Source organism: Ananas comosus, unplaced genomic scaffold (genome assembly GCF_001540865.1).
Source record: "Ananas comosus cultivar F153 unplaced genomic scaffold, ASM154086v1, whole genome shotgun sequence".
NCBI lineage: Eukaryota > Viridiplantae > Streptophyta > Magnoliopsida > Poales > Bromeliaceae > Ananas > Ananas comosus.
The window spans coordinates 1-7,726 of NW_017891386.1; the positions used below are offsets into that span (position 1 = coordinate 1).

Consider the following 7,726-nt stretch of genomic DNA (forward strand, 5'->3'; position numbering starts at 1 on the left):
TCCCTCGCTGCGAAAAATGCCAAGAGAGGGCTGAATCAGAAGATGAAAAGTGAGGGTCCTAGTGCAAAATGGCTTAATAGGCTTGGGGAACCCCTCTATCACCCTACAGTTGCTCTCTCTCTCTCTCTCTCGTCTCTCTCTCTTTCCTCTCATCTTCTAGGAAGAAATGAAAAGAAGCAGAAGAAGGAGAAGAAGAAGAAGTGTAAGAGGAAGGAGAAGAAGGAGGAAGAGAGAAAGGGAAGGAGAAGACTTAAGAAGCAAGAGGAAGAAAGAGTATCTTCTTTCTCTCCCTTCCCTCAAGCCTGAAGGAGTCTTGAAGAGAGGTAATAAGCAAATTCTAAACCTTTTAATGGTGTTTCTAGGGTTTTGGGGACGGTTTTTTATGTGTTGAATTGGTTCAAATGGAACCTATTGGGAATAAATAGATGGTTCAGCTCAAATCGAAGCTCGCACCATGGTTTCCCTCTTGTCGCCATTCTAGGGCACGGGATTGGGTTTTGCACATCTTCAGGGTTTGATCTATTTTAATAGGTCGTAAACTAATTGCTAGGTCATCGGAACCGTCGGCGAAGACGGTTGCTTGATCCGGACGAACGAGTGCGGAGTTATCGCCGAAATCGGGGTACTGAGGGCTCGCTTTGCCAGGAAGTCTTAAGCCTGGCGTGCAAGAACCGCAACGTCGGTTTCATCTACGCGGCATCGCCATAGAGGTGGGTGGTGTCCATCCCGAAAGCAAGCCTATCGGGTCCCTCCTATGTCTTAGTCTACTCCCTCCCTCTGATCCTTGGATCTTGTTGATCTACATTATTAGGATTATTATGTAATTGCCTTTCCTTAAGCCTTCCTTGATGAGTTTTGTGGATGTATTGGATATTTGGATATAAGAGGATTTGGTGAGGATTGGTTCGATTCTTGTGAATCATAATGTATGAGAAAATGATGAAAATGAACTAGCGGCATCTAGTCCAATAGGTAAACTATGAACGAGTGGCATATCGTCGTTAGCGAACGAACGGACGATTGGAAACCTAGTTATAGCGTAGGTGAACCTACGGATAATTGATGATTGTGACCTAGGAGGAACAGGGTATCCTCAAAGTTAGAAGGATTGGATCCTTGCTCACGGTATGTTTAAATCTTGTGATGGAAGCCCACACAAGGTAGTGCCGCTCCGGATGTTGGTTCACGCCAGGGATGCCTATATGGCCCCGCAGACGGTCTCGGGTCCGTGTTCGCGAGTGATTCTCCCTACGTGCTCGAGATGCGCTAGTGAGCTGTAAGGCGAGCCTTCGGGTAAGCCATATGAGATTAATTGGACAGTAATAGCTATTGGCTTTGGACATGCATGATGCGGTTAGTGTTTATCTATTTCTTGTACATGGCAATTTCATATATTATGATTGGGAGTAGTAGCGTAGCTTCATTTCCGTTCATTTACAGCTTTCCTTATTCTAATATATTATCTTTGTCGTATACCTACTCGTGCCGCTTGGACCTAGTGCGGTGAGATCGGCGGAGTCAGGCGCGAACCATGACTAAGGAAGTTAGTTCCACCCCATTTTTACCACAGGGTTCAGTTCGGGTGTCCGGTGAGCGTGAGGATCGCACGGTAAGGGCCTGCCGTTTCTAGTCGCATTAGCTAACCTCCTTTTTGCAGTTAGGCGCTCACCCTTTTTTGTACTTGAGAGTTTAGATGATGTATAGGGTGATGGTGGAGTGATTGTATTTATTATTTGGAAGAATGTAAAAGATGTAATTGAAGTTTAATTCAAGGAATGTAATAGATAGCCTCTTCTCTCTTGATGTACTTTCTTGTATATGTTTCTATACTCGTATCTTGCTCTTGGTTGTTGCACTAGTGGTGTTTCTTGATCGTGTATTTATGAATTAATTCCTGGGTAAATTCTTATACATGATCCGTTGGTTAGCCTTGGACGGACAGGGGAGGTCCTGTCCGTTCGGCGTCTGTTCGACGCGCCCGGGGCCGAACCAAATTGGTAGCGGTCACGGGGCGTGACACTATCTCTATGGCGAGCGGTGTGAAGTATACACGAATCACAAGAGCTTGAAATATCTATTCACTCAGAAGGAGCTGAATTGAGGCAGCGCAGATGGTTGGAGCTTCTCAAGGATATTGATCTGATGATTCTCTACCACCCGGACAAGGCTAACGTGGTGGCGGATGCGCTAAATAGGAAATCGACGGAAAACTTAAAGATGCATGTCGTTACTCAACCGCAGTTGATCGAGCAGATGAAGCGGTTGGAGTTAGAGGTGGTGACTCCAGACACACCCTTGAGGTTGATGACCTTGGTAGTGCAACCTATTCTTTTGGATAGAATTAAAGAAATGCAAGTTTCTGATGTGGAATTACAAAGGATTAGAGACAAAATTGTCACGTCCCGTTATCGCCAATTTGGTCAATCCGGGCCCGTACACAGATGCCGAACGGACATAACCTCCTCTGTCCGCCCAAGGCTCAACAACAACGAGTACATGTATAAAGAAATAAACAATTCCCAGGATAACATTTCAAAATACATGGCTTGCACGAGGGCAAGCAACAATCACAAGTGATAGTAAGTTAACTAAACATGAAATTCACTGTAATTTAAAACTTTCAAACTAAACTGTATAACTGAAATATTTAGTGATTTACATGCTTTATAATACATTCATTTACATGTCTCTGTACATCAAAATGTCTCACATGAACTCAAAATGGTAAACTACTATACTCTGGTGTCAGCTAGCTAGGCTGCAAGGCTCTTGCCACGGTCCTCGGCCACACCGCTCGCACTGGAACTTGTATGGTTAGTGGTATGAGAACTACTGAAAGTTCCCAGTGGGTTCGACCGCCGAATTCGCCGACTCACCCACTAGGTCTACTCAGGCATATGTAGGCAAGAAAGTAAACAGATAGTAACCAACTATAACATGTAACTACTACATATGCCTGTACAAAGCTAAAAGAACAATATATAAAACTGTAATATGCATGCATGCTTTACTGAATTTATCCAATCCATTAGTTAACCCTTTGGTTAACAACAACTCACTGACACTACCCAAATATGGGAGACGCACCTGCACGCCGACGGACTGTCAACTGGGGAGACGCACCTCTGGTCCAGTAAAGATGACTACTCCGGAGCTCATCGTTCAAGGAGGAGCGAACCTATCTGAACAAACGAATGTTGAGTATGATCTGATCCTCCTTTAGAGGATTCTCAAAATAGACGATGTCATCATAACTCTAACTAGCTTTATGCTAATTTCACAATTCCATTTCAGCTCAAATCTCTATTAGAATGTCACCAAGTTTACTATTGTTATAGTCCATGCATTCATAGGTACTATGTTCACATTATATTGTTCATATATTCTCATGATTGATAAGCAATTGCATAATCAAATATCATTTACATAATATCAATACCCTATAATGATGATTACATATAAATATGCTCAATGAATTTAGCAAAACATAAAAGGTGATTCAAAGATTTCGGATAGCACCACCCACCTGTAGGGATGCCAACAGCTAGAATCAGCGTCTCGAACTGTGTCAATAACGAGCTCTTGCGACTCCGTGCAAATAGAGCTTAAACGGCTTCTACCGTAATTCGTGCGTCGCCGACCTGTCGGAATGTCAATTTAGACTTCCGAGCATGTTTAACTTTCATTTATAAAGGAATAAAAGAGTTTAGACTAGAGTCATTTATACATTTTACTAAAACTTGCATTTCTACGCCAACGTACATGTATATATATATATATATACTATCCACATATATATTCACATAGTCTCACTGTTTCTCATGCAGCTACTAATACTATTCCATTCAAAATCAAAGCCAGGTTACTTCAGATTTTATTTACAATAGCCTACACATAGACATATTTACTTGCATGTTTATATTTTGCATAGCCTCAACTATTAATTTCAGCTTCGAGTACATAGAGATTAGCTTCATTTACTACTTAGAATTTCAGCATTTTAAAGTCTTAGAAGTTAAACAACTCATAATTAATCCCTCCTTCTAAGCAGGGATTAGCATCAATTTCATTTAGAAATTAGAGCTAATCAAATTCAACTTTGCTCTAATCATTTCTAATCTGAAATTTACCAGGCCTATTACTCAGTAGCTAGTTCCAACTCCAATAGTTAATAGTGTTCAATGCTGAAATTCAGTTTCTTGAATTTCTGCATATGCTTCTCAACTCGAGAGTATCTTATAGTACTCATCCTTACCCAATTCAGGTATGGGTACTAAGTACTATGCATATCTGGATTAGAAGCTTCTCTAAGTTGCTCGCAGCTCACTAGAGCTCCTTTTCAGCTGAATTTTCAATTCGGCAGCTCTAACAAGCCTTTAATTCAGCTCAACATTAAATTCTGCACTGATGCTGAAATTTCTGCATACACACACCTTAATTAAGCCATTTAGAGGCTTCTTTTATGCATATTCTATGATCCCAGCTGAAAAGTAGGCTATCTACCTCAGTTTCCAAGTTTTACTCCTAATTATCTTGCCTGTACACACATTTATATGTACACATATATGCTCATATATGTATAAGTTGATTCTATGAGTTTTTCATTCTTAGCAATTCAGTTCACACTAAGTCTTATGCTGAAATTAAAGTCAGTTTACAGCAGATTTCGATTTTACCTCCATCCAATGCCTTCACCACCCTGCTCTCAGCTTTCTAAGGTCTTCCTTCAACTTAAAACATCAAAAGAGGCTCCACCAAAATTGCAATTTCAGCATCAGGCTTGCTGAAATTCAAAGCATCCAAAGGCTTCCTCAAATCCGCTCTAAATCTGGGCAGCAACTTCTCAGTCAGGACAGCACTAATGCATCGACTTCACTTGGCCCAATACTCTCGAGCTTGCCAATTCTAGCAGCAGGAAACCCTTAACTTGAACAATTCTAAGGCAACCAATTTAGTTACAACCAAATTCTAAATATTTACATTAATTTGAAGCTCTCCTCCAGGCTTCTTCTCAGCTCGGAACACCAAGAAGGTCCACCAAAACCGAAGTATCAACTTGCTAACTTCCCTTCACCATCAACTTGAATTTCCTGCACATATGTGTTCCAATTAACCACCTAGAGACTTTTCTTACACTATTACATTCATCTTAACTGAGAAGTAAGTCACCTACATTAATTTCTAAACTTCCCCTAGCTGAAATTTCTATTCAGCAGCTCCAACAGTGAGAATTTTTGACTCCACAAGCTGAAATTTCAGGGCTGAAATTTCAGCAACAAGAAATTCTTCTATAAGTCATCTCCAAAGCAATTAATTGGACTATAATGAAGTATAAAATCCACTTTACCTTAATTAAGTGCTCTTCCAAATTCCTCTTAGCTTTAGGGACTCGAATTTCAGCTCGGCAATTCTCCTACAACCCGCAAGCACCAAACTGCCGGTTTCCAACTTGCTTCTTCACTACTTTGCTCTTAGGGCTGAAGGAGAAGGAGAGAAGGAGGAAAGATGAAAAGAAGCTAAAGAGATAAGTCTCTAATACGTATGCAATTTCAGATGAGCTGGACCAAGTGATAAGGTTGCATAATTGCAACTTAGCCCATCAAAACCTGAAATTACACAGCAGTCCTGCTGCAGATTTTCTGGCAGCAGCAATAACATCAGCCTCCTTCGCACTTCCACTTCATACTAATCATTTCTAATTACTTCCACAATACACTAATAAACCCTCACAAACCAGTAATTTATTTTAGAAGTAATTAAATCTCACTTTGGCATTATTGTGAGCAATTTGATCCCAATTAGCTCGTAATCGGATTTCGACATATTACAAAAATGGTTGATGGTTGCACCGGCGATTTCCTTGTGAATGACCAAGGACTGATGCGTTTTCGTGGACGGTTGTGTGTGCCTGCGGATTCGGAAATTAAAGAAGATATTCTTTAAGAAGCACACCGAGCACCCTATGCTATACATCCGGGAGGCACCAAGATGTATAAGTATTTAAAGTTACTCTATTGGTGGCCCGGGATGAAAAAGGATGTTGGTAAGTTTGTTGCTAGATGTCTAACTTGCCAACAAGTGAAAGCCGAGCACCGATTACCCGCGGGGAAGCTTCAAAGTTTACCTATTCCCGTGTGGAAGTAGGAGAAGATCACCATGGATTTCGTAACTGGATTGCCTCGCTCTCAGGCCGAGTATGATGCTATTTGGGTGATCGTGGATAGGTTGACGAAGTCAGCGCACTTCATACCTATTCATACTACTTGGACTGGAGAGAAGCTCGCACAAGTGTACCTTGATGACATTGTGTGACTTCACGGAGTGCCTACCTCGATTGTATCTGATCAAGGCACCCGATTTGTGTCTCACTTTTGGAGGAGTCTGCAGGACGCCTTAGGCACACGTTTGGATTTCAGCACTGCTTTCCACCCTCAGAGTGACGGGCAGTCGGAGCGCACTATTCAGACTTTAGAGGATATGCTCTGAGCTTGTGTGATAGACTTCCAGAGAGGATGGTCGCAGCATCTACCTATGGCGGAGTTTGCTTATAACAACAGTTATCAAGCAAGCATCAAGATGGCGCCCTTCGAAGCACTTTATGGACGGAAGTGTACATCGCCACTTCATTGGAGTGAAGTTGGCGAGAGTTTGGCTTTAGGCCCTGATGTGCTCCAGGAAGCTGAGGACAAGGTTCGTATTGCTCGGGAGTGACTTTTGACGGCACAGAGTAGACAAAGGAGCTACGCCAATCGACGACGGCGAGACTTGGAGTTCCAAGTTAGAGACCATGTTTTCTTGAAGGTCTCGCCGACTAGAGAGATCAGGAGATTTGGGATTCAGGGAAAGTTGAGCCCTCGTTTCATTGGACCGTATGAGATCTTGGAGCGTGTGGGCCCGGTAGCGTATAGACTTGCTCTACCGCCGAACCTATCGGGCGTACACAACATCTTTCATGTATCGGTCCTTCGGAAGTACATCTTCGACCCGACTCATGTGTTGGATGCTACACCTTTGGAGTTGCGGGAAGACTTGAGCTTTGAGGAGCTGCCCGTGAGGATCTTAGCTCGCGAGGTGAGGAAGCTGCGGAACCGGGATATTCCGTATGTGAAGGTTCTTTGGAGCAATCACGGGGAGCGGTAGGTCACGTGGGAGCTTGAGAGCGCTTTACAGGAGCGCTATCCCCATCTCTTTCAGATGGAGTCTTGAGGTATGTTGCATTTCGAGTTTCGCGGACGAAACTCTTTTTTAGGATGGGTGAACGTAACGCACTGGACCTTTGCAAATTGCAAGGTTCGAGTGTTGGAGCTGAGTTTTGAACTTTTTCAGATATTCTGAAAGGTCGTTGACAGTGTTCCGACCTATGGCTCGTATCCCGAGATTTATGATATTTTAAGTAGCGCTAAGGCCACCAAAGAGGAGGACTTAGGCTGCTCTCGGGTTGCCTCTGCAGGGCTGTGTATCGGTACAGCCTTGATGGTTGTACCGGTACAGAAAGTGTACCGGTACACCTTGATGGTTGTACCGGTACAGATGTGGTGAACTGCCAACCCGAGACTCGGGTTTGCATTTTCGCGGGATTTGTGCCGGTACACTTTTCCGCGTACCAATACACTGGCAGATTCTGAGCAGTTTGAACTGCAGGGGTGTTTTTGCATCTGTAGCACTTCTATATCATCACCCACGCCCCTTTGCTGCTTCCCTGAGCTTGGGAACAGAGGAAAGAAGG

At 43.0% G+C, this 7,726-nt stretch overlaps 1 long non-coding RNA gene across 3 annotated transcripts; it reads right to left on the reverse strand.

Moving 5' to 3' along the window:
• Positions 1 to 2,605: 2,605 nt before the first annotated feature.
• On the reverse strand, positions 2,606 to 5,542 carry LOC109704888. Of its 3 annotated transcripts, none has more exons than XR_002214517.1 (6): positions 5,348 to 5,542; positions 5,174 to 5,247; positions 4,981 to 5,090; positions 4,677 to 4,905; positions 3,527 to 3,641; positions 2,606 to 2,885 (listed from the first exon to the last, which is right to left on the reverse strand). It is a non-coding gene; the product is annotated as an uncharacterized LOC109704888 (long non-coding RNA). The 3 variants fall into 3 exon arrangements; XR_002214515.1 differs by having other exon boundaries at positions 5,174 to 5,261; positions 5,348 to 5,541; XR_002214516.1 differs by lacking the exon at positions 5,174 to 5,247 and having other exon boundaries at positions 5,348 to 5,539.
• Positions 5,543 to 7,726: the final 2,184 nt, after the last annotated feature.